We start from the raw sequence: 26934 nt of genomic DNA on the forward strand, positions 1-26934 counted from the left end.
CTATATAACCCAGTAGGCCATTTATGCTTCATTTCTGCAAATGCAGGCTGGAACATACGGTTGTATTTATGTTTGGGGTGTGCAGAAGGGAAAAAAATACCCCTAAAACCTAAACCCCTGTTCTTTATCACTTGATTGGCCTGGACACTCTGAGTATAAACACTACACCGTGGAGACAAGAGGGCAAAATTTCTTAATGTCCTGTAGTGTCTAGACCAAAAGCAATAAAGGCCCATGCTGTCCTGTGCACCTCATTGTAATCACATTATTCAGGGGAGAACCTGTCAGATGGGCTGAAAAATGGAAGTTTCACCTTTTTAAAACTAATTTGATAACTTCATTACCCCATGAGACAGGGAAGTGATTGGAGCCAAGGCATATACTAATGTCTTGTTGAATGCTCTTTGATTTTATTTTTTTTTACAGCCCCTGGAATCAGTCAGGAGTTCTGCATTATCTCATTATAATTGTCCCAGGAGAGGTACTTCGATAATTTTTATTACCAATGGGAATGAAAATGTATGTTTTATTTGGTAATTTCATAATAATGGCTCCAACTCCGTAACAAACTCTCAGTGAGCTGAACCCTGGTCCATCATTATGCACTTGCTCTGGAAACACGGAATAAGACAGCAAGTGCATTCACACTGGGAACAGGAGCTGGCAAGTCCCTTTCCCATCATTTTAAACAGCAGCAGGGGCAAAAAAAAAATGTTGAGAGGAATAACCACAACAGTGGCAGTGGCCTATTCACTGCAGTGAAGTCAGGTCCAGCTTCCAAGACCTCTCTCAGCCTTGCCTTCCGTATTTTCCTCTCCCTAGAGGATGGTATCTTAGCTCCAGAAGCGCTGATGTCAGCCCAAATTTTAGCAACTCTTGACAGGTCACTTTCACTTGTTCCCTCCGTGATTTAAAATTTTTCTCAGCCCCCAGGCTGTGCCATAGCTCGAAATGGGGTTGAAGGCACCTTCCAGCCTCCTTGCTGGCCTCAGGAGCAACCTCAGGTGGACCTTCATGAACCATGGAACCTCCATGAACCCTCAAGAACATTCATGCTACATCCCTGGAAGTGTCCAAGGCCAGGTTGGACGGGGCTTGGAACAACCTGGGGTAGTGGAAGGTGTCTCTTGGAACTGGAATTGGAACGAGATGATCTCCAAAGTCCCTCCCAACCCAAACCATTCTGTGATTCCACAATCTCCAGCTTGGTGCTTGGATCAAACTCCAGTAAATACAACCTCCTGAGTATTGCTGGATCAGCATGAAGAAGATGAAGAGAAGGTAAAGATTCGTGAACTCCACAGCATTGTCCTGTGGCATTTTGGGGCTGACCAGAAGCAAAGGTCATCCACATGGCCTGTAGCAAAGCCCAGGTACTCCCAGGAACTGCAAAAAGCAACTCACAGAGGAGAAGTCAAATCAAGGGCTTCTAAAGACAAAGATTACAGCAATTCTCAAACCCCTTAATCCACCTGCTGGAGACATGCAGAACATATTGGAGAGGCATCGCTCCGTGCTGCTGCATGCTTGCACTGTGCCCCAGGCATCTGCTGTTAGCCATTTCTGGAGGCAGGAAGCTTTGTCTGACCCTCCACAGCCCATCTTATGCTCGTATCACTCATGGAACAGCACAGTTTTCAATCTGATAGCTCAGTGTCTGTCTGCTCCTTCTGCAGTGCCAGGCTGCTGCAAGCTTGGAGACCCTGCTCGAAGCCTGGGAGCCACGGACTCAAAATCTCCCTGCCTCCAGTCACTGCCTTTATTATCATTCCGTGTGTTCCTCATGACAGAAATTCCATGGTATGGTTGCCCCCAAAGCAATTTGTATGCTACGACTCAAAAAGAGCCCCAGGCAAGAGCTGGCCTGATTTAAGAGAGTGAAAAAAAATTAAATATCCGAGTCTATCGAGAGCAGTTGTCTTCTAGATCCAGAGATCGCTTCCCCCAGATTTTCTTTATTCACACTCTGCTGAAGGTTACAACCTCTCTGGGAAGAATCAATTCTCTCATTGCTTGGCTTGTTGCAGACAAAAATACATTTTTAGTAAAGATATACTGATTAAGTCCATTCAATTTCCCTGATGCAGGTTAGGATAACCTCACCGGAGAGCTGTCAGCTGATAAACAGAGAAATATGCTACATGAGACAGCAGTCGATTTTAAAGAATAATATAATATAATATAATATAATATAATATAATATAATATAATATAAACAGGCTGGAAAAGAGCCCATGCTCAAGCAGGGCCAAATAGATCAGATTGCTCAGAGCTTGTCTACCTGAGTTTTGAATGTCTCCAAGGATGGGGAGCCAACAACCTCTCTGGGAAGCCCATTTCAGTGATTCAACAGTCACAGGGTGACTTTGTTTTGCCATTACATCCAATAAGAGTTTCCCATGTGCATCACCTCTGGTTCTTCCAGGGCCACACTGGATATTGCAGATGGCAACATGATGCCACCAAGCCTTCTCTTGTGCATACTGAGCACACCCAGCTCTCAGCCATTGCCACACCATGTGCTCCAGGATCCTGAACCTCTTGGTGACACTTTGCAGGGCTCACTCCTGAATGCTCCAGGCTTTGTTGTTTTGGGAAGTGCAGAACAGGACATGGCATTCCAGAAGTGGTGTCACGACTGCTGCTTCAGAGGTGAGGAGTCCCTTCTCTCAACCTCCTGGTGAACACTTCCCTGAGCACAGTTTGCCACGAGGATGCACTGCTGACTCGTGTGCTGCCAAAACCCCCAGCTCCTCCTCCACAAAGCTGCTTCCCAGCCAGCTGGCACCAACCCACCTCACTGCACAGGGTTATCGAGTGCTAGATGCAGCATTTTAATCATGGCTTGAGTGGTAAGAGCAGCTAAGAGCTCTTACATTTCTTTAAGTTCTCTTAATTAAGGGCTAATTTAGCTTCCAAAGCTTTGCGTCATCTCTTGAGATTACCTAATGAGCAGCGTGGCTTGAAGCACAGTGATGCCACCAGGCCCCACTTCAGACCCACAGAGCTCACATTAAGTGTTGAGGAAACTGCTAATGCACTTCAGGGGAGGTTTTCCCACCCAGCTTCCAGGGGGATAGCTCAGGGAATGAGGTCCCTGAGACAGGACATGATTTTCATCCATTCCAAGCCATGAAGAGGCACCAATATTCTCCCAAATTGTCTTCCAAAAAGCAGCAAATTTTCACATGGTTGCTGCCCAGCAGACTGGGTTCCAGCACACAGATGTACTGCTGGCTCAAACAGCCAGAAGTGTCAGGGCTGGAGTGAATTGCAAATTGATTGAATGGAGGGTACATTTAAAAAAAAAAAGATTCCAGAAGTTACAAATTCATTCACTGGGTCAAGAAAAAGCTTTGTGCTTATTCAGTCTCTGCCATCCAAGCTCTCTGTAAATGTTTACAAACCAACGACTGATGCTGTCCATGTTTCGAGGTGTTCCACATTCCTGCTATTTACCAAGGAAAAGAATCTAAGCCACAGGAAAGCATAAAAGCATAATATGTCCACAGAAATGTTAATGTGTGGTACCTTGTTTCATCTTGAGCACCAAGTACTCACCTACCTGCAGAAAGGTTCTCTGGCATAATTACAGAGTTGTCTTTCTTCAACAATTTATTAATGCAGCTATGTGAAGAACCAAGGTCAGTGTTTGTGGATTTTACTGGATAACAAACAAACCTGAGAATCCAGAGGACTGTTAACCCAAGAGTGGAGGAGGTTTTGAGTTATTAGAAACCCACTGCTTATATCTCCTTCCCTTTGCCTGACGTGGCACATCTCCCAAATAATCTCAGCTTTAAATTATATCCTGAGTTTATTAACCATGACATCAGAGAGAAAACTACCCACTATCATCTTTTTCCTTCCTAAGGCTGAAGATTTCTGCCAAGTCATCTCAAAGTCTCTTCTTTTCTATTAAAAATAAACTCCACTGCATTAACTCTACTCCATTAACCTTTCCTCTTGGTTAAAGGTTTCTAAGCCACTCCAGAAGCTGCTGCTTCCTCTGGTTTCATCCTGCATTTATTGTGAAGTGAGAATCAGAAACAAGAGGAAAGGACAGGGATTGACAGGGTTTTTCAAAATTCATCAGGAAATGCAAAATTTTACAACCACTCGGGCAAATTCTCAGAGCTATGCCAGGATTCTTCCTCATCAGGAAAAGGAGTTGCAACTCTGCTAGAAGAATGCAATAAATGGAAATAAAGACAGGTAGCCATCAGCCAGACCATCCCAGCCCTGCAAATCAACAAGGGTCAACCTCAAACACCCATCACGGGTTGAGGTTCAGCTCCATCAGATGCTGTTTATGCCAGTCTCACACAATTCCATTCTTCCAAGTCTTTTCTCAGTGTAAAGGGAAAATCTGGTCATTGCTCCTTGTGAGCCAAGGAATTTTAATGCCATAACTGTCTTTAGGGTTGGGGTTAAAGCATGGTGTAGAAAGAGCAGCTGGTTTTCTCTGGGTGGGTTCAGTCCCTTAATGAGCTGTTAATTACAGAACATGACAATTCCAGCCCAGATCTGGCCTGACCAGTGCATCTGGAGAACAACCAGATTCTGAGACTTGTACTTTATAGGTTTGCAGTAGGCTGGTGGTGATGTCTTTTCCTGGTCTTAAAATCAAGAGTCAAACACGGGTAGAAGGGGAAAAGGGATTTTACCTTGGTATCTATTTTAAGGATCCTTAGGTGCACACTTCCAGGTCATATGCATCGAAATGCACCCCACCGAATATATCCCCCCCGAAAAGATCTGGTTAGCATTATAGGTTTTACTAATTAGCATATCTATCAAAGATTCCCCAATTAGAAGTTTGAATGAGCCCCCCTCCCCAAGGAGCCTTCCCCTGGATGGTTCTATCTTAGTTTACAGAATGTGTTCTGGAGAGGACCTTGGGGTCTGGGGCACACTGATCCCTAAGCTACGAAGCTTCTAAAATGTTTGGTCTCTTAGCTTGACAAACAAGTCCAAGCATGTAGGCAAAAAGCACTAAGAATACAGAAGTTGTAAAAAAGGTATAACGGGTATGAAAGAAAAGGCAAAAAATCTTTATGGCATCAGTGGATTTAACAATGGCAAATTAGCAATCCCAATACCTCTGTGCCGTTCTGAGACCACTTGACAATGATAATGGGAAATCTCATGGAATCCTCCTTTGGTTTATGGACAGAACTAAGGAGTAGGAGTCACTTCACTTGTGAATCCTTTCGCTTCAGTAAGGAAGTAAAAGAATTCATGAGGTCTGATGCTGCACAAATATCACTGTCCCTGAACAAATCACGTGAAGGAAAGTTTTTCAAATTACTCCATATTTATGACCAGGAGGGTTTGTCTCACAGGTGGTATGGATTCAACTGCTTTGAGAATCAAATTTCAGGTTTCTCTAAGAGCTTAGAAAGCTGAACCTCAGGTCTCCATTAATACAAAAAAGGCAAAGTGATTTTCCTTTCCTCTTTATCTATAAACCTTTCTTGCCTGCCTGAGTTCCACTTCAGTCTTAGGGCTGTGCTCCTCTTTCACTTTGTGTGTGAAGAGCAGCTCCCACAGTCTCAACCAGGACTTTTCTGCACATTTGATTCAGTTGGTTCAAACACACCTGAACTTGCCAGAACCTCTCACACGTGCAACATCTGAGGTATGATTTCACATCAGGACAGCCACTTCTCAGTTTTGACCACTGAATGCAACAGAAGCTCATTTCACCTCTCTTTGCAGAAAGCAGAAAGAAAAACCCTTAATTTCTCCTCTGAGGTACAAGATTTTGCCACACACAAACATTTACCAGTGCTTTACAGCTTTGCAGGAGGGCTCAGAGTCATTATCATGCAATGTCTTGCTGCATCACTAATGGGTCCTCACTGTGAGACCGCCTGTGCCGACCCAGGAGACAAAAATCTCTGCTCCTGGTGGCTCTTTGAATCCCTCCTTGGTGATTAACTCAGCCCCCAGCTCTCCACAGCTGCAGCCCTGCTGACAGAGCCCTGCCATGGAAGCTCATTTTGGAAATATTATTGAGGTTTAAGATCAAGCCCCAGCAGTTAGTTTGCTGTCCAAAGCCATGGAGAGACTCCATTTGATTGAATGGGAATTTGTTATATTCGTTTCAGCGGCACGGGCTCCCTAAAGTGATGATCTCTGTTTTGCCAACAAAGAGGAAGACGTCAATAGACTTTTGGGTCAGGAGCTCTCCTTTGACACAAAGAAAGTGAAAGTTCTGCCGGAAAGTTAATCTTTTTCTCAGTTCTTTGGAAAATGAAAGTAACGTGTTTTGACTTGCATTGTGATTGATATTTTTTTCCTCATTAGTTCCTAATCTCTGTTAAGTGCTGGGATTCTTCTGTGATAACTCTTGAAGAAATCAATGGCTTGGGGTTTGGGTTATGGAGTGGTTGTCTCTTGTGGCTTGAGAGCATCTCCCCCTGGTAAGGACTGGAAGATAACTTTAGGTTTAGAGATCTTCTAGAAATGAAACAGCATTTTGGAATGGTTGGGAATTTGCAGAAATAAAAGGCATCAGCAGAGGCATCTCTTTAAATGGCTCAGCAGGAAGGCTCACAGCTCATGGCTCACAGTGGTTAAAATTTCTTCTCTCCATTCTGAATCAGGGGTCATGTCTGAAAGAAGAATGCAGTGACTGGGAATCTTCTTCCGTTCCCTTAAGTTCTTGTGTGAAATATTTTACCCCCCTCAAGTCCAGTCACCAAATTTCTCCCAACCAGCCTGAGGGAATAAATTTCACGTCTTCTTTCAATGGTCTTTGCTGGTGTTACCTTTTAAATTAACAGCTGGGAAACAAGAAAGTCTTTCTGGTTTATTAGCAGAAGCCTGACCTAAATATTCATTTGAGCACAGAGCAATGAATCCTCATGTAAAGAACCCTTCAGAAAGCAGCCTGGGACAGAGACAGACAGAGAGAACAGGCAGCATCCTCATTTCCCTGAGAAAAGTGCCACCTACAGAGACTTCCTATCATCACTGCTGAAAACCAGGCCATGGCATTTATGCTATTGCAGTGATTAATAAAGTTGAAAATTCCCCAGCAAGGCTCCCTTTTTTAAGGTCAGCTGCTGTGAAGATCACTCTGCCTCCAGAAGAAGAACTAAGGAGAGTGTTCCCAGACAAGGCCAGCAAAGCTCATCTGCCCATGTTTGGTTTCCAGCCCAACCCTCACCAGAATGGCACCTCTCAGCTCCGTGTGAAAAAGTCAAGGATCCCACGGATTTAGGTGGCAAAATGTTATGAAATTGCCCAGGTAGCATTAAAGTGACTCAGTGACCTGGGAGTGGGAGCGATGGTGTCAACATGCCCTGGGCACAAGCCCATACCTGCTTCCCACACACTGGGAGTCTAAAGAAAAGGAGACAGAGCTGCTTCTCAATCCAAAAACAGAGGAATTGAAAAGGTTGAAAATTATATCCTGGGCTTTCCATGCATACCTGCAGTCCAAGCCAACTTCTCTACCTTCCCTACCTCTGATCCTTGCTGAGAATCACGGAATTACTGAATATTTTAGGTTGAAAGGGACCTCAAAGATCATCCAGTCCCACCCCCTGCCATGAGCAGGGACACCTCCCACTATCCACTAAGCCCCATCCAGCCTGGTCTTGGACACTTCCACAGATGGACCATCCACAACCTCTCTGGGAAACAACTTCCTCAGGCAAAGGTTTGCATCCTGAGCTTGGACATGCCAGTAAAGGGTTTGAAGCTGTTGTTGCCTCTTGGAAAGAAAAGATTTCAAGGATATTCTGCAGCAGTCTGACAGAACACTGCAGGGACAACTCGCTCACAGCTACAGAGCGTTGGTGATCTATATTTCATGCTTCTGATACTCTCTTCAAACAACTGACACGCTCATTTTCTGACTCCCACAAATAATTATTTCAGTTTGGATTCAGCCATTTTCTCCCCCTCTAGCTTACAACAACAGTTCTAGAATCGTGTCAAATTCACAGAAACCTGTAAATTATAAATTACAGGGTGGTAACAGTGCACATGTCCATCAGTGCCAGTGGGGTCCTTCTTTAGTTTCAGTTTGTTTTCTTAACTTTTCTAAGAGATTCTTTGCCACCTTTGCAGACACATTCACAGGAATTTGGGAAATAGAAGGATGAAGGTTTTACCCAGGGGAAAGTTGGTCCCTCCAGATTATATTGAGAAGGTTTTGGTGAATTCAGACAACTTGATGGAGTTTATGCTGAGTTAATGCTTCCCATTATAGACCAGGAAGGCGGTGCCAGAATATTTATCAGTGCCCCACATTGATGATAAGAATGTAATTACCAGAAGAAAAGTTCAGACGTCTTTCCATTGTTTTCAGTGTTGGTAGTGGGAAACATCTGATCTTAAAAACCACTTAAAACAATTTAAGCATTTTGTTTGTTTGCTTTAGCTTTTCTTCATGTTCTTTCTCGAATTTTATATTTTGCAACACTTAAAGTTTTTAAACATCTCCATTTTTGCAGAAGTTCTCAATTAGCAAACTTTAATTTCACTTTCTTGTTTGGTTGGTTGGGATTTTTTTTAAACTTAACTGTTTCCAACACCAGGAAGGGTTTGAGGGAAGACTTGGAAAGGAAAAACCTAATGCAATAAAAAATTTTGAAAGGGTGTGGGAAGTTGAGACAACATTACTCCTTGTGCTGAGCAGGAAGCAGAAGATTGAGGAAGGAAAAAACAGTCCTTATTATGAAGCTGAAATAATTTTGAAATGTAAAAGCTTTCCGCAATAGGCTTCAGAAGTCTTTGATTTGAAAGGTCATTTTTGTTTCACCAAAAACAGTGGAAAAGAAAGGTGTTAATGGGATAGACAGACAGAGCTGATTTGGACTTTATACACACAGTGTCCTACAGATTTTGCTGAAGCAAATAAGTCTCTGCCCTTAGGAAAACCAGGCTTTCCAATATAAGACAGGAAAACAAACCATGGAATCGCAATGAGCCAAACTCTCCTGTTGGGTTTCCTTACTGATTTATTTTGCAATGAGCTGACTTCTGACTCCAGTATTTTATCAGGCAAAACAGTAGGGTGGCACCACTTTTCCTGTGCCTGAAATCCCAGATTATAGCAGAGAAATATGACGGCATCTCACTGTAGTCAGTGCTGTGTGATCCCCGAGGAAACTCAGCCTTTCTCCCTAAAGAGTGGCCTCACAAAGTCAAGGAAGATACAGCCAAGAGACAAATCTACTGCTGCAAAATCTCTTTGTCTGGGTCTGAGAGCTCCAGGAGGCAAAATAAAGAAGGTATTCTTGTTCTCCATTCTGTAGCATCTCTGAAAATCAGACCCCATGGGCAGCACACGCTCCCCCAGGCCTGGTCCTAATTTCCCACCCAGGAGCTTCAGAGGGACCAAGGAAATGCCCAATGCCTTAATGTGAGGTGCTTGGGTTTGAGAGTGTTGCCTGTTTTCCTCCCTCCTGGAAGACAACCAATGTTCCTAAGCTCCCCTAAACCCGTGTTTCCAAACTCCCTTAAAGGGCGGCGGTGAAAAAGAGGCAGGGCAGCCTTAAATCTCTGATTTTTTAAGGGATGATTTCTCAGTTGTCTCTGCATCTTCCTTTCAAAGAGCTGTGAAACACCCTGGCTGAATTTATCCAAATATCATGAAGCATCTTACAGGTTTGGAGGAGAAGGAGCAATCGGGCAGAGGAGAGGCTGATAAAGAAGTGTTTGGTTCACTCCAAATGAAGTCACACAGTTCTTCTGGAAACCGAACTCCCCTTCTGGTGTCATGGGACTGCTTGTTTTTAATGAGAAAAGTGAGATTCATCCACAGGGCACTGCTCACACTTTTGTGTTGGGCCGAATGCCCACCCCTCCTCCCACCTCACTTTTATTTTGCAAGCTCTTCACTCTAAGTACCCTGGTAGATTTATGGATGAATATTATTGCAATACACTGCTGCTTCTTATCTATTCATCATCCCTTTTCTGAGACTTATCTGGGGATTTAAAGTCTCCTTGATTGCAATGATCTTCAGGAATTAAGGGTATAAAGGAGATCCTAAAGTCCCGTATGCCTTCTAGGTATTTTTGGATCTCAGGCTAAAAAAAGGAGTAAACATCAATTATGCCAAAGAAAAATGTATCATTAACTCTTCAAAGTCCACCCGGGCTTTGTTCATGTGGAGTAGAAATTTATAATAATAATCTGTATAATTTATAATACCAGGAGCTTGCAGGAAGTTTTGGTGATGTGTGGCTCAGATAATGAAAGATTAAAAGAGAGCGGTTGGAACCTGTGTGGAAGTGACAAGAAGGAGTTTGGCCACACCTCTGTGGGAGGCAATAATGCACAGCCATGAATTCTGGCTGACCCTTCATGTGCCAATTTTCATGACTGCAGCTCTGCACATCCCCCTGACAGCTGCCACATCCCTGATTTCTGGATTTCAGACCACGACTTTCAGCATCATCCTCATCATCCAAGCACTGGGATGGAGCAAGAAGAGCATCATGTCCTATGCTCACTGTCTTGACAAAAAGGAAAAGGATCTGCTTGATCAGGTTTGAGAACTGTGAGTGATTCCTGCCCTTCCTAGTCCTTCAGCCCCTAATTTAGACCCACAAAATTCCCCTTGCCCCATACATTTGAAAGGATCTCAGCATGCAAGACAACCCAACAACATCATCATTTCTCCTTCCTTGTTCCAGCACAGATGTTCTGCCTCTGTGTGCAGAACACGGGCACATCTGGGATGCACTTGTGGAGAAGGAAACAAGCAGACCCACAACTGCTGGAGCTGGTTCTGGATATGAGGGTGGAAGGGACTGTTTCCCTGATTAAATCAGTGGGGAAACTCCATCTGAGCAAAGCCTGAGCTGGAATGGAAATACCAAACATCTGGTTATCACTTCTTTTAGTTATATCCCTGCTCCTTTCTTCCCCCGAGGGAAAAACAAATAATAACAGAACCAAAACAACCAATAACCTCAGGTTTAACACAAGGAGATAGAGAGTTCATCACTCCTGCCAGATGCCTCGGTGACAGGGTCAGAGATGAGCAGACTCACTCTCAGCCTAAGCAGAGAGGGAACATTTGCTTTCTGAGTTGACAGGGCCTGGAATTCCATAAAAGACCATATGCTCAGGCAGCCACGGTACAAGACACACAACTTTTGTTTGGAGGTGTCTCTAATTCCTCTCTCTCACACCTTTTTCCCCTCTTGCTTAATCCAGAAAAATAACATCACCAAAGATTTTTTTCCCCCTACAAGCAGACTGAGTCAGCCAGTTTGCATTAAGACAATAATTAGTAAACTCTGTACATTAGTAATGTACATTAGGTCTGCTAGAAGGGCTTGCCCCTGGAAAACGCTCCAAAAATACTGGGAATACAAACACTTTAATGCGAGGGAGAGGTCTTGTGACAGTCCCACACGCAAAAGGAAAATGTTATTGGGAGAGGGGTTGATGGCTTTCCAAAGAGGGCTGGTTACAGGTGGGGACTCAGTGGGGTTAATTACTGTGCAGGTGTTGGGGCTGAGGAAGAACAATGGGTTTGGCACTCAAGGCACCTGAATGCTGTGGAGAAACATGGCTCCCAGTCCTGATTTCATGAAAGGCACCAGTCTGGGAACAAAGCATTTTGTAGAGTAAAGGTGGATCCTCTCATGCTTTCCAATCCTTGCAAAGTCGCCCCTGGGAAGACACGAGGCAGAGTGCATCATTCCCTGAAATAAACCCCTCCCAATTTAAACGAGCATTTTCACATGCCTCTCTCTCCAGTCTTCCCAGAACTGCGAAGAAGCCAACACTTCCCTGAAATCCTGAAGGCACCATTAGTTTGAACTCCAGGTTATGAAAGACCAGGAAAACCTCCCCATCTCCTGGTTCTGAACCATGCTAAGACACAATGACCAGCAATGAGTTAGACTGTGAAGCTGCAGGAATCTGTGGTCACTTCCCCACGTGGCTTCAGTTTCTCAGTGTAACCTTGAACAGGCTTGAAAAAAAAAAAAGGGGGGGATAAAAGACCCCCTGTACCTGTTTTATTTATTTAGGCAGTTGTCTCCAGCTGTCTCTTCCTGGAAGGACAAACACCTTTCACACCGTGCTCCCAGACCCAGCCAAGCCTCAGTCCACCACCAAAGCATGAGGTTAACAGGAGGGAAAGATGAGGCTGCTGCCAGTGTGGACTATGATACTCCAGCTCATCACACCTAATCCTTATCACTCCTTACTAAAAGCTTCCAGGTTTCCCTGTAGGGTGGATTTTTCTTTCCCCTCAGGGACACCTCGTTACATTTCTTTTTTTTCCTCCCCGCACTGCTAAAGGTTTCTTTACAATAAGGTCAGGAAAGAAGAGGATTTTTAGCTATTGCTTACTTTACAGACCATTTCTCATCCTTCCTAGTGCTCCTGGTAATACTTACTGAGAGACAAAGCCATTCATCTTTGCACATTCCCAGCCAAGTGTGGTTTGAAGCAGTTCACTTGCACTGTCAGAAGAGATATTACTCGCTATAAAAAGCTGCCTTATTCCCTCAAGTTGCCGTACTCAACGCGTGACCCTTTTTTGCTGAGAGATTGGCACGATGATTGCTTACTTCTAGTCACCTGGAACTCTTCTGTCTGCAAGACATTTCATTGAAAATCACATTGTACCAGTCAATCACCCTCCCACCACCATATGTTGCCGTAGCAGGAGGGAGCCTGGCGAGCCTGTTCATAGTGCCTGTGAAACTGCAGCTTGGGTCACCTCACGAGAAACATCACCTGGCTCTGCAGAGGGGTGGCGGGAGCAGCTGGGACAACTTGTCTTGGATGCTTTTCCCTGTAAACTTCACAGTTGTTCTTCTCCGTCCTGTCCCCAGGCAGATCCTTTCTGGCTCACGCTTGATATCTGAAACAGGGAAAGTTTTTTGTGGTCATTTCCACTTGGGAAATTTCGGAGGTGGTGGGACAGTAAACAGATTGGTTGTTGGTCCTGAAGCTGGGTGAGCACTCACGCTGAGCCCAGCAAACAGAAATGGTGAAGCCCAGTGAGCACCTCAGCCCACTTTGGAGCAGGAAAGAGAAAAGCAGAATGTGGGGTGTCCACAAGCTGCCCAAGGAACATCTCCCACCAGGCCAGGATAAGGTTGGAGCACTGGGAAGACCTGTGGCAGCCCTGAGGTCCTGGAAAGAAGAACTGCCACACCAAGTTATGTGTGCCTGTTCTTCAGAGAGGAGAGATGCTTTCTGCAATATTTCTGTCACACAGGAGGTTTATAATAAACCCACTCAGTTTATCTCCAAGACAGCTTGAACATGACAGCAATTCTCCCTGCCTTGACGCAGATTGCAAAGGTGTTGGTGGGGCCCTCCTGCTTCAGATATCAATCCCTGAAACCAGGACAGCTTCCCCATCGCACCCTGCAGGGATGGGGTCCTGCAGGGCTGGCTCTAGGGACAGCTCTTGGTTTGCTGTGGTCACTACAGAAACAATTTGTAAGAAAGCCCATGATCTTTACAAGGTGAGTAGAAATCATAATTTTTTCCACAGGGCACGTAGTTTAGGTAAATCCACACACCTTTAAAATTCCTTATTTAGTTTAGCTCAGGTTTAAGGAAGAAACCATAAATATCCACTAACCAGGGTTCTAGATATGGTAATATGTGAGAATCCTGCCTGAATCCCGCCACAGCCTCAGCTGAATAAGTCTTGTTGCTCCCCATGCTTTTTTACCTGCTCTTTTCTCCCCTCTATCCTCTGAGATCCCCCTTCCCATTTAAATTCCTGCAGATGCTTTTACCTCTTGGCTGGGGATCACCTGCTCAGTCCTACCCTCTTGCCTGCATCACCTCTTGCCCTGAGGCTGTTCCTGAGCCTTAACAGAGAGGAGCCACCTCTGGAGAAGCTGGAACCCAGCCTGGAGACAGCCACAGCCAGTGTTTCCCTGCTGGCTCTACCTGCACAGTCACAGGGAGGACTGACAGCCTTGGCCACATGCAAATCACGACTGCACATGCATGTACAAGGAGCCTGAGCAGGCAAGTAATTACCCGCAGGAGGGAGCAGGGATTTATTTCTGTGCCCAGAGAAGATGGATCTGAGTACCCATGGGCTTTGGGAGGATTTAATAAGTCCTCCTTGCTCTAGGAATGCATGCCCTGGGCAGCCAGCAGTAATTTGAGCTGAGCAGTCACGCAGGCAGAGTGACCTGATTGCTGACTTGCCAGGGCTGGTGCACAGACATTGTCACACTGGGGCTGTGCTCCCAAATAAAACAGGCCAGGGATCATCTCCTGGGCCAGGGAGCACAGCTCTCATCCATATAACTGAACTGGTTTTCCCCACACCAGAATCAGGCAGCCTTGCCATCCCAGCTGAGGGGATGCTCTTAGCCTGTGTTATCCCTCAAGATACGGAACGTGGCAGTGCTCAGCAGATTTCGGTCAAAACCAGCGCTGTAAACAGAGCAATGCTCTGACCCTGTTCAGCTGGCTGCTTTAGGAACTGCTCCAGTGAACTCTGTCCTGTTCTCCTGCTCATCCTCATCTGGCTGCCCCAGCCCTGGGCTGTCCTTGGCTACAGAGCTCCAGCTGTGTCCCCAGATGTGCCTGGAGCTGCATCTCTCATTTCAGCACCACTGCCTTTGGGGGATGGAGCACACTTGGAGAGAGCAGCCTCAGATCTGAGCAAACCTTATTTTTTACTAATCTCTAGACAGGTCAGACCTTGAAAAGATCTTCAGACATCAGGGAGTCAGCAGCCAAGTCCTGTTATGCTGCAGTCAAAAGGTGTGACCCTTTCCTGCCTTGTAAGAGCAACAAGTTCCCCAAAAACCTTTTCCTGATCAATTTGACTTGGGGGAACACAGCATCTTTACCATGTCCTTCCCTTTAAATTCCACTGAGCCCCTTACTTGGACTGTCTGGAGTTGGGTCACCTGCCACCAGCCCCTCCTGCTCCCCAGAGAGGTGTGTCCAGTGTCCTGCTGCCAGCAGGAAGCACAGCTCACATCTCAGTTCTGCTATCGACTCTCTGACAAAGCTTGGGAAAACAAATCCTTTCCTCCTGCTTTGCCTACCTTAATTCCTAAGAAAAGCCTTTCTGTGAGGCACCCACAGCCTTTGGTTACTCTGCAAATAGCACCCAGCACCCAGTTTTGGTGCTTGGAGACTCCCCCACTGGATTTTGTGCCTAAGGGTTCTCTGCCAACTTTCTGTTATCAGCTTTTCTTGACTGACATTATTTGGGAGTTGGTTAATTTTGGGGAAGGTTTTGTTGGTTTTTTCCCCATATGTTTGCAGTGAATTTTATTTCCCGGTTCTGAAACCCACATAAAAATTAGCAATCCCAATTCTTATTCTCCTGCATCCTTCTCATTCCAGTTTTGGTCTCACTTCTAGGCTTTCCAAAGGGAAATAAGGAAAACATTTCCATGATACCAAAAGCAGCTGCATCACCCTCACATTTGTTGGTAGGATAGTGCAAACAGACCTGAATAGCAATGCTTAGAGAGATTGGGGTCTGAAGTCCCTCAAGGACAAGGGAAGCTGTCTCAGGTGTCTTCTCTCACATCTGCTACAGAAAAATTGAGCCAAAGCTCAAAATTTGGCCACTCCCTGCATTAACTGCTCAAATACTGCAGTAAAAATGCACAAATAGGTCCATCAGGTGGATTTTGTACTCACACCCTAAGTCTGTGCTATGTGTGAGTCTCTTTAAGTTACAGATCATCTTTGGGGCTGGACTTGGGAAGATCAGGGAAGGGAGAGAGCAGCATTACCTGAAGGTGGCAGCTCAAAGAGCCTCTCACCCAGCAGTGTGAATCCATCCCACCCCTCTAACCTTCCTGCCCGGGAGACGCCGGAGCCTGGCCCCGAGCAGGGCAGCAACTGCAGAGGCACATTTACTATTTATTGCTTTCCCAAGAAACGAAAATATTATTAATGAGTGTAATTTATAAGCAGGGGGAGCAGACAAAACCAGGCTTACAGCAAGCTGCTGTGCACTGCCTGGGGAGGGCCGGGGAGGAAGCGGTGGGTAGATACTGCCTATTGTGTCTGGCTTGCAAGGTTACTTGTTCTGATAGAGCTTCATTTCACATCTATCTTGGAAAACAAATTCCCTTTCAGGCCTTTTCATAATGAAGAATAAAGAGGCTATTGTTACAGGAAGTTAATTGTGCTTTTAAGCCATTTTCTGCAGCCTCTCCACATCACTTTGGAGCAGCCGGTGAGCTCGGGCTGCTGGAGAAGGGGTGATGCCGCCTCCCCTGTACACCTGTGGCTACCAACAGACAGATCTGTTTGCCCAGCACTGAAAAATCACCATCTGTGGCAACTCTCAGTGTTGCTTCAGCAAGCTGCCTTGATTTTTTTCCCCAGGTTTATAGGCGAGGTTTTTGTTATTGCCACAGCACAGGAGTTCATGCTCTCCATGGATCCATGGAGACACGGTCTGCAGGGAGCCTGTGTGCTGCTGCAGACAGGTGAACTTCCACTCCAGCTAACACGAAAAAAAGATTTTTTCTCCTTTATTTACCCAAATTCATGCACCATTTGGCCTGCTCTGAAAGACACGTAATGGTTAAAAAACTTACTGTGCTTGATTTTCTTTCCTGAAATTCCATTATATTCTTTAGCATTAGTTGAGCTGAATTATATTTAGAAATGTTTCAGCCACGTTAGAGTGGTTTTAAGACAATTTAGACTCAGGAAATGTTACCCAGAGGGAATACAGGAGAAGCAATCATTAAGGATGCTTGTCATTAGACTTTTAACCTTCGTGCTTTCCCTGTCTCTCCCTACCAGGCAGCTCCAGCAAGGATCATTCTTTCTACAGCTCATTCATTTATCTCTATCTTTCTGCTCTCACTGAAGTCAAACATCAATTAATGCTATTAAAGCAGAGCTGCTATGTAGGTATCTTCAACAGAAGCATCTTCTCCCTGCTGTCTTTATCCCTTTTCTCTGTCTCTTAAAACCCCAGCAGTGTTGCCTGCTGAATTTTCCCAAACCACATCAGGCAGCCTGGGTGTGTTTCGCTGTTCCTGACCTGGTGTGGCAGGTCAGTCTGCAGCCAGCAGAGCCAACAGGCCATCTGCCAACTCCAACAGCCTGGCCAGCATCCCAAACTAAGGGCCATGTCCCTCAACATCAAAAGACTGCCTTAAAATTGACTAAATAAAGATTCAAAGTGATAACATGGGCTTCTTTTATTTGCATCCTAGATTTTCACCATTAGGCTATGCTAGGACAAATATTTTCTGGCTTCTAGAGACAGGGCAGGACAGACCATGAATCATGGATAAAGCCTAAAAATCTCTGTCAATTTGAAAAAAAAAAAATAGCAGGGTTTTTTTTCTTGTAATGCAAGGATTATCCCTGAATCACAGGGAACTTCAGGACAAAAGAACAAGTCTTGAAATACAAGAAAGCCAATGATGACAATAACAAGCACATACTGATAGGGAGATACATGTGCTTGATTTTTCTTCTTGCTTTGTTTCTCTCCTGCACCATTACCATCAGCAAGTGGCCAGGGGGTGTGAGCACTCCCCACATCATCCCCTGGCAGCACAGATTCTTCTTCCCCTTAATGTGTGATCCAAAAAATGCTCTGGCTGCCAAGAAGTGTATTTTAGGACTGGCTGGCCAGGTCAAATGGGTGCCAATTCACCTGAGGTTCTCCATGAGTTTTGGAAAAGTCCATCTCTTGTGAGACTGAAATGGTTCATGGCTTACACGTTGCTAAAATCATGGAAGGGCTTTTGCCCACTGTAGCAAACTGCAAAGAAGCCGCTGCTCATCTGCGACCACCGAAGCCACCCCTCCCCAAATACACCTACAAACAGAATTTGAAGCGTGGAGGGAACCTGGGATAAGATAAATGTCATACTATTGTCCAGTCCTCCCAGGTCTAGGGAGAAGAATGTGACACTGGAAGAGACACTGGGATGCTGGTGGCTCAAAGGTTCAGGGGAAGCTGCCGAGGTGCAAAGCACCCACCTAGAGGTGAGCACAGCCCAGCTCAGGCTGCAGCTGGTGTTGGACCAGATAAGGAAAGAGGCAAACCCTGGGAGGAGGGAACTTTGTCTCTTTGTCCTTATCAAGTGAACTCAGCTGTGATAACTCCCCTGCCCGGGCAGTGCCAGGACATCCACACAGAGCCTGAAGGTGCTGATGCTGCTGATGGGCCATGATGGGACATAGTGGAGCCAACTGGGCTGATGCAAGAGGCAGCTGTGTTGCCTTTGAAGGTGTCAAAGCTTCCCAAAGTGTCCTCTGATCCACAACATTCCATCATCCAGGTGTCCCTGACCCACAAGTTTCCATCATCCAGTGGGAAACTCCCACCCCAGGGGAGGTACCTGGGTGATCCCACCTGACCCTGAGTGAATATAAACCCAGCAGAGGTTATGTTCTGGGGATTTCCATCAACATCTGGTTGATTCAGTCTCTAGTGACAACTTTGACCAACAGACATTGAAATTGCAACAACCAAGGCTCGTTACAGAGTCTGCACGTGGTGGGATCTTTCTACTCTCATCTTTTCCTTCTCTTTCTTATGCATTTTCTTAAGTGATATTTTTAGGCTTTTATAGTTCATATTACTGTAGATAATAACAGCCAAAATGGCCACACACTTGCTTTCCTCTGTAAGCAAATTGTTCTAAAATAAGCCCTACATTAATATATTTACAAACACTGCTTATTCAGTGTTTTTTCCCTCTAGTCCACCCTGAGGGATCTATTAACAAGAACTTGGGTTACTCTGATCTTCTGTAAACTTCTCCAAGCATTTCTACAACGCTGTGGTTGTCATTCTTCTTCCTCTTCTTGTGAGATCCAAAAAATGCATTGGTTTCCAAGAAGAGTATTTCAGGTCTGGCAGGTCAGGTTGAACGTCAGTTTGACATCTGGTGTCAAAGCAGGGGTTTTCCATGTGTTTTGGAAGAGTCCAACTGAGTCTTTCAGGCCTTTCCAATCACTTCTGGTCTCTGAGTGGTGTTCAAGCCCATAAACATGACTCAGCTGGAGCTGTCACCTCAAAACTGGCATTTGTTTAAAGCTCAAAGGTGGGTTTTTTCTGTGCTCTGGTTCCTCTGTCATGTCCAGAGAGTCTCAGGTGTTATTCTGACCCCTCTGCACTCTGGTGTTGTCTCACATCTACTCCAGCCTGCAGCCAGTCCAGAGGGGGACGTGTGACAGAGGAACCTTCCGTGATCCAGGTACCACAGTCACTGAGCATCATCTTCCCAGGAAATCTTTGTGCCAGGCTCTCCATCCCAACAGATATTTATTCCTACCAAGCTCTTGCCCCAACAGCTTTCCATTCCTCTTCCCAAATCCCATTTGTGGAGCAGTGAAGAGCAAGTCGAGCATGTGTCTTCAATATTTTTATTTGGGAGCTGCAGCAGGAAGAGAAACAGGAAGTGGCTGAAATTTCCCTGCTGAGATTTAGTTCAAATTTAACCAGCTCTGCTAGAGAAAGGTCTCCATTATAGGAGAGGATGGATCTGTATCAAGATGAGAGCTACAAATTATATTTATTCCCTGCCATTCTGCAGGTGGATGATTTTGGAGCTAAGGCACGGGCCCTGTGCGTTTCTCATCTCTTCTATCAAAAATATAGAAAAATCCTTTATGGCTTTTCCAACACAGTGTTTTGGAGCGGGGTGGGGGGGGGAGGTTAAAGGGTCATCAGAAACACTGCTGAACCTCCTTGGAACTTCATTTCTTCATCAATAACTCTCACAGAGGATCTTATTCCTTATTCCAGGCAAGCAATATTATATCATTGGAGAGATGGCACGAGCAAAGGCCAGAGTCATCATGCTCATGGAGGTGCCATTAACAAGCACAGACACAAAAATCAATGCACTGCACTTCATGCCTTTGTCTCCAGATCCACAGTGACCCTGTTATCTGACTCGCCCTTTTCAGCCCTCCCTGCCAGTGGAGACAGACACCTCCCAGCACACTGGATACCCCTTCCCACAGCCCCATTCCTGTAAAAATAAAAGCTCAAAAAGAAAAGAAATCGAGTTTGTAAACAGCAATGTGTCTGTAAGGCGACGGAGACAGAGGCTTATTTAAAATTAATGTCAGCCCCAAAGGACTGTCCTGTCTCTGTGGTCCAGGGTTATTGAGGAAATGCTGTGGTTCCTGTAGCCTTGTCGAGTCAAAGGGGACAGAACTTGTTCATATTTAGAGGAAATCACCGTCTTTCCCCTATTTTACTGTTCTTCTTTGTCCTTTCTCGTGTCAGGAAAAAGAGGCAACACTTCATCTCTCCCTCCCAGGTTTCATTTTCTGCACAAGAGTGAAGGGCTCTTCAGATTTCTCACTTGATGTTTTGTAGTTGGCCTCTTCTGCCTGGGCTAACTGCAAACCATTAGAAGTCTCAAGTAATTCACAACCAGCAATTGACAGAAATAGAGTCACCTCCTGCCTTCCATTTTCTGGTGGCATCCACAGTTTGCAAGTACAGCTAAAATATTGCTTGATATGTCTGTCTCTCTCTTTCTCCTGCGTTTTCCAGGAGTTTTGCTTCCAGCGGATCTCTCAAATGTTCCACTCTACACCTACAAAGTGTTTATTTCTTTTTCTTTGCTCTAAGTACCGTGAGCTGTTCAGAAAGCTGCCAAATGGGAATAGCTTGGCACAGGTTAGACTTTTCCCTTGGTGTCCAGACTCTCAGTACTGCAAAGCAAAGGGATAATGTGGGTTAATAAACTCATCCCAGATCTGTGGTGGAGGTAGGGATGCCCACAGCTAATGAGGAAGCATAGGGAGAGTGAGGGGAGATGGGAAACGAGTCATGAGTGATTGTTTTGGGAAGCTGAGTTGTGTTTCAGCAGAGAGAGGAAAGCAGATGAACTTGCCTTCTTCATTAAAGGAATACTTCTTAAAGGAAGAGTCCTGAAGAGTCACAGCTTCTTTCCTGCTCCAGGACCCTGTGCACCAGGTTTGGCTGGCCAGTGCATCCTCAGATATCCTGGCATGGAGGTCCTGGAGTGGGCAAGCTGCAGGTAAAGGCAACTTCCCTGGCCACAGGCACTTCAGAGACCCTCACTTATGGCAGGAAATACAACAGATTCTGTCGATGCTGCATTTAGACTCTCTCTGGAGATGCTCCTCGGTGCTGGCTTAAGAGAAGAAATTCGGCTGCATTAGGGAAAAAAGCAGGGAGAGGCTCTGGCTCATTTTAAACTCATGGTGAGGCAACAGCTCATTATCTCACCTCTGCCAAACCAGCCACAGGGATCAGGATTACCACTAAAGCCTTGGGAGGAAAAAAAAAAGGCTGCAGGCACAGAGTGGTCACTGCCCAGCCATGAAGACAGACATCCCCCAGTAATTCCCTCAGCTCAAACCCAGGAGCATCCCACTGGGCACCCAGACCAGCTTCACACCCACACCCAGTAACTTCTCGGGGAAGCCAAGTCAAATCACAGCTCTACTCAAAAGAAATAAAGTAGAAATGTACTGTCTCACCTCAGCCTAAAGGTATATGATGGTCAACGAGTCTAGGATAGAAATACAGAATGACTTACCAGGGCATCTGCTGCCATTCCCTCCACAAGGTCCCCAGCCTAGCCCTCATCCAGCTGCCTCCATACCTCCCTGCTTCCCAAACCCATCTTTTATAATGCAAAATAATAACAGGCCTTGTTCCCTGCCTTGCCTGCTTTTCATCTAAATTAAAACTCGGCTAATCTCATTAATGAGCTCACCCTGGTGCCACCGTGTTCTTTGGATGCCCCCTAACATCATTAGGGACTTATCCAGGGAAACAAAAGGGCATTACTCCATGCAGGGAATGAAGAATTAGTGCAAGGGTGGGGTGTGCTTTGCGATTGTCCCCCTAATCACTTGTTTGTGTGCAATTAGTGGCTGTAATCTCCATCTCATTGCCACTGTAGCAGCGTGCACGTGTGGGCAGGGGGGGATGCAGGGACGGGCAGGGACAGCAGCACACGGGGAAGAACGGCATCCAAAGAGGTGAAACGTGTCCAGGTGACAGGAAAGTGGAGTGAAGAGGCCTCAGAGTGGGCACAAACCAAAATATTCAGGCATTTCATCAGCTGGGGTGTCAATTGGTGGCAGGGCAAGGCTGAGAAGGAAGTTGCTGCGGTGTAAAGACATCTTGGAAGGGACAACAGAGCTGCAGACCATGCTCCCAAGGGATACACCTGGGAACAGGTGGGGAGGGCCACATGGCATCGAAAGAGAGGAGAAGATGAGATTTATTTATGTCCCTGTCCTCATGAAAAAAAATCTGGATATCAAATACCAAGGAAAAGGAGGAAAAACAGAGTCAAAGGAGGAAAATACTTTCCCAGATTCACCTGCGTAAGTCACCATCCTGATATGTCATTGAGCTTCCAGCCTTAATCCAGTTGGGCAAACAGTTCCATTCTCTTTCATATAATTTGAGAAAGGAAGTTTCTTCATATCTCACCAGATTTGGAGCAATGCAAATGAAAATAGTTTTCTCTTTCAGGCTCTCCTCCTGAGGGCCATTACAATCGCTCACCTCCAAGCTTCTGGCTGTGTGTACTTGGGGCAAAGACGAGGAACAAGGTCATGGTTTCTGCTGTTGGGATCCAGCCTGCAGAAGTGAGGCATCCAAGCACTGGTCCATTGCAAACCAACTCCTTGTTTCCAATTGGATCCTCCCAGCCTCCCTCAAATTAGATTTTTATTACTATTTTTAGGGCCTGTTCCCAGGACAGGAGCGTATTTGTTGCTTAGTGGGGCTGCCACCATCAAACAGTTCAGCACTAACGTTGTTTTGTCTCAGAAGTGCAGCTCTGCCGTGCTTGAGTGGGTTTCCTATTGAATTCCTGGGTTTGATCTGGCAGGGCTCTGTGATGAGGGGAGCGTATGAGGCTTTGCCTGAGATCAGAACCACAGCAGCACTTTGTGTATTGATTAACTGAGGGAATTGCCATGGTTTGGCTTCACAGCCCATTGCAGGAGAGTTTCTACTCCACAGTCTCATGCAGGTTTGCAATTTTGGGGTAGCAGCGATCAAAGTAAGATTGTTTTAGCCAGAACTTCAAATGGAAGATCCCCAACATCTCCTTCCTTAAAATAAAACAACATGACTTTATCATTTTGGGATGTTTTAATCCCTGGGATTAACTTCTTCGGAGTTCTTGGTGCCATAAGAAACTCTCAGAGGTTTTCAGTGTAGTCATTCATGTAGATACACCCTGCAATAGTTTGTTAGTCAATGCTCAGCTCTTCAGGTGGTGTTTTATATTTTAAATCCATGTGAAGACGCAAATTTTCATTTCTTCAGTACAATGTTTGAGAGGTATTTTTCTGAGAGTTCACGCTGCCCTATGAATCCAACTGAGAACAGATTTGAGAAAAATTAGTAAAACCCCTAAAATCACCACCTTCTTCCTCAGGTTTCCACTCATTCAGGCAGATTCACAAACAACCAAACTAGAATTTGGCGAAAACAAAAGATCTGGCAGAGATTTTGAAGGGGAAAGGCAAGAGGGAAGAGAGGAGGGACAGGGAGAAAGATGGGTCTGTCTGCAGTGGGGTGGGATGGGCACGGCGGTGTTTGAGTACATGGTGAGGAGTTAATCCATCAAAACAAGGCTGGAAGTTGGAGGCAGGTCTGTTAATGTCAAACCTGCTCCGCATGGAGACCTGTGAGGGATTCCTGGGAGTTATGGAATGTGAGCGAGCACTTTAGGGTGTGTTTACAGGGGTGAGGATCAGTAGGGTGTGTGACACCCAAAGGTGACTGTGACTGTACAGAGCACAGCTCAGACACTCAGTACACAGACAAGCTGGAGAATGGTTTGGGGTTATTTTTCCTCCAAGCTAAATGACGCTGTCCCTTCCCAGCTCCTCTCCAAGCACCCCCTCCCTCCTGAGAAAACGCATTAAAGCATGGGAAAAGTGATACTTAACATTGAAAGTCATCATTAATTCCTCTGTCTTTTATTGTCGTAACATTAGCCATAATGAACTCCTCTTGCACTGATGTCGATTTGGTGTGTCACTTTCCCTAGAAGTGCTTCATAACTTAGCATTAATTAATGGTGACTTCTTGCAAATTGTGTTACAGAGCTGATAGCACTTCTGGGTAACTAAGTGTCACCAAGTGTGGCCATCAAACTTGCTGTGGTAGCCGGGCATCAGGCAGGATTAATTGCTGTATCACACAAAGACATCACCCGTGGATCTTCCTGGGGAAGGAAGGAAAGTTCATGGCTTGGGAATTGAACTTGGTTCAATTCTCAGCTTTGTGATTGACCTCCAGCACTGGGCAAATCAATGGAGATGTTTGCACCATTCTGTGCTGCCACAGCTGGGGCTGCATGAGGACGGGGCAGGTGGAAATCCCAGGGACTGGGTGATCACTTTACGGTGTTTGCAAAGTTCTCCCCAGTTTGAAAAACAGACATCAAGGTGTCCCCACTTCACGGAGCTTTGACTTCCAAAGGATCTGCCTACCTTGGCTCACCCAGGCTTTGTTATGTCACTTCTTGCTCCCAAAGCCAGCCAGGTGCAAGTCCTCCACTGGCAGCTTGGTCAGGGGAGTTTGCCCTGAAATTACACAACAAAACCAGTAGGATTTTATCCCAAAAGGCAGGAAGTCCCATTTGACTACTTACTGAAGGAGCCTGAAGGGAAAAGCTCATTTGTAAACATCTACAGTTTTGATATCAAGGCTAAGGCTGGGGTCACAGATGGAGACACCCACATTTAGTGTCTCTCAGAAGTTGTCTCTTTGTGAGCTCCCTGTTTGAGCTCTTGGGGTGGAGATCTGGTTGATGCAGTGTATAATCTGACCACACAATCTCTTGCCTAAGACTAAAAGATAAAACGAGAGACCAACTTTCATCTGCAATAAGAAAGATGCTAAGAGGGAAAAAAAGTTTAGTTCATTATAAGATATTGTTTATCAGATTGAACTGTGCCTTTTGGCTCAACAGGATGGGGCTCCAGTCCCAATTTTAGAACTCCTTTAAATATAATATAATACTAAACAGATTTGTTTTCCTTGGAGAAAAGACTCAACCACCTTCCTCACAGATATTAAAAATGCAGAGAGAGGCTGGTGTTTAATGAGTTCACTTGCAAGGTACTAAAGCCAGCTACCACCTGTCAGGATCTTCAGATGTGCTCCTAGGCCTTAATTAAGAGCTGTTCTTGGTTTAATTTCATTCCTTCTTTCCCCAGCCCCACGTACCTCCTTCCCCCCTTTTTGGTTTGCATTGTTTCGGAAGACAGAAACCAGCCCCAGAGAGACACCTTCCAAAGTCAATCAAAAATTAATTTCAGGTGGCAGCCAAGTCACAACTTCTCATTTATTCATCAAACTCCAGTGACTTCCCAATCTCCTAATCACAGAATCATTGAATCATTCAACTTGGAAAAGACCTCTAGGATCATCAAGTCCAGCTATCATATTCCTGCTGAACGATTCCAGCTTTTCCAGCTCCTCCTGTTTGTTGCCTAGTGGTGGGACAAAAGCAGCCAGCCAAGCATGCAAATCAGATTAACAATTTGCACCTTTGTGAAAAGGATTAGCTGCTCTGCCTGGTGTGGATGCTCTAAGAAATCAGTCTGCATCTGTCAAAATCTGTAACCTTACTTGTGTCCCTGACTCCATACTTGGGTTGGTTAAGATAATAATAATAATTAATTAACAGGCTGCTTTAGATTGCATCTTCTCCCATATGGAATTAATCTTGTATTTCCTTAGGGAGCTGATTTTCCGGGCTGGCTGTGAATTTATTCTTTGCTGCTCTAATACATGATGGTTGTTTGCATGCTTTCAGGGTCACAGCTACAACAGGGAAAGCATTGGAGTTAAAGCAGTGCAGCCAGTTTAGGATTGTGTCCAAATCCCATAAATGCCGCATGTGACTTCAGATAAGTCACTTAATCACCCTTTCTCACACCCTATATTTACCAGATCAGCCAAGGCAAGCGGATTTACAAGGATGATTCATCCCAAAAAGGGCCAAGGGACATCGCTTCTATTCCTGACTCCGCTCTGAAACTTCAGCGAAGTCACTTTTCTCACACCATCCCAATTTCCCAGCTGCAGAGAGAGGGCAGCATCTTCCTGGCTCTGAAACCTGACTGACAGCCCTTGACTCACAGACATTCCCAGCCCTCAGTATCCTTCAGGGAGAAGGTCAGCTCTTGGGTGGTGGCTCTTCAGTGGACACCATGACTTCAAACAGGGAGGTGTCACCTGAGGTAACAACTCTAAATTATCAGCTCCCCTGAACAACGATTAGGTCTGAATTAAATCTTTTGGACTAAAAGTAGTGATAAGCCTGAACTTCCCCTAAAAATTGGAATAAATTCTTGTCTGAGAAACTGTCTGCTGCACACAGTAAGGAGGAAGGGATGAGTATAAAACTCACAGGAACACTTGCAATGCAGTCTTGGGATGCTGCAAAGCCTCCCCGAGCCCCATTCCCAAACAAAACAATGACGTCATTAACTGAAGTATTAGGGCAGAACAACCAACTTTGCAATACCAGTGAGTTCTCCCAACTTTTGCTTCACTGTTGACCTTGGCAGACCAATCCCACCTACCTAAAGGGAGGAGAGCAGCCCTGCTTGGAAGCTGTAATCTCCTTTCTGTGGGTGTGACAGCCAATAGTGTCACTATTGGTGACGGCCAGTTTAAGGCCAGCAAATGTCATCTTTCACACTACACCATCCATACCTTGCAAAGCTTTCCCCCATGGACCTTCTGCATTTCCGTTCCACCCAGTGCAGAGTGGGATGGCAGAGAGATGCTGAGCAGCCTCTTTGGAGATACTCTGGGCATAAGGATTGGTCTTGATGGTGGGGTCTGGAGCCTATCACCATCAAATTTATCCCGTGCCTGCTTTAGAGGCACTTTGGGTGAGGGAACTCTGCATCCCATTGGATGAGCACAGCCTTGGCCACACAGCAAGTTTTCCTTTCCAGTGTGTACATAACTCTTCCATT

At 45.4% G+C, this 26934-nt stretch overlaps 1 long non-coding RNA gene across 1 annotated transcript in view; it reads right to left on the minus strand.

Annotated features, from left to right (window-relative positions):
* The window catches only part of LOC120411938, a 32460-nt gene extending 10880 nt beyond the window's left edge, over positions 1–21580 (minus strand). The window contains exons 1-2 of the long non-coding RNA XR_005604532.1: positions 21501–21580; positions 12727–12853 (exon numbers count right to left, since the gene is read on the minus strand). This is a non-coding gene — a long non-coding RNA (uncharacterized LOC120411938). The remainder of the gene's footprint in view (positions 1–12726; positions 12854–21500) is intronic.
* Positions 21581–26934: the final 5354 nt, after the last annotated feature.

The sequence above is a fragment of the Corvus cornix genome, chromosome 1A, assembly GCF_000738735.6.
Source record: "Corvus cornix cornix isolate S_Up_H32 chromosome 1A, ASM73873v5, whole genome shotgun sequence".
NCBI lineage: Eukaryota > Metazoa > Chordata > Aves > Passeriformes > Corvidae > Corvus > Corvus cornix.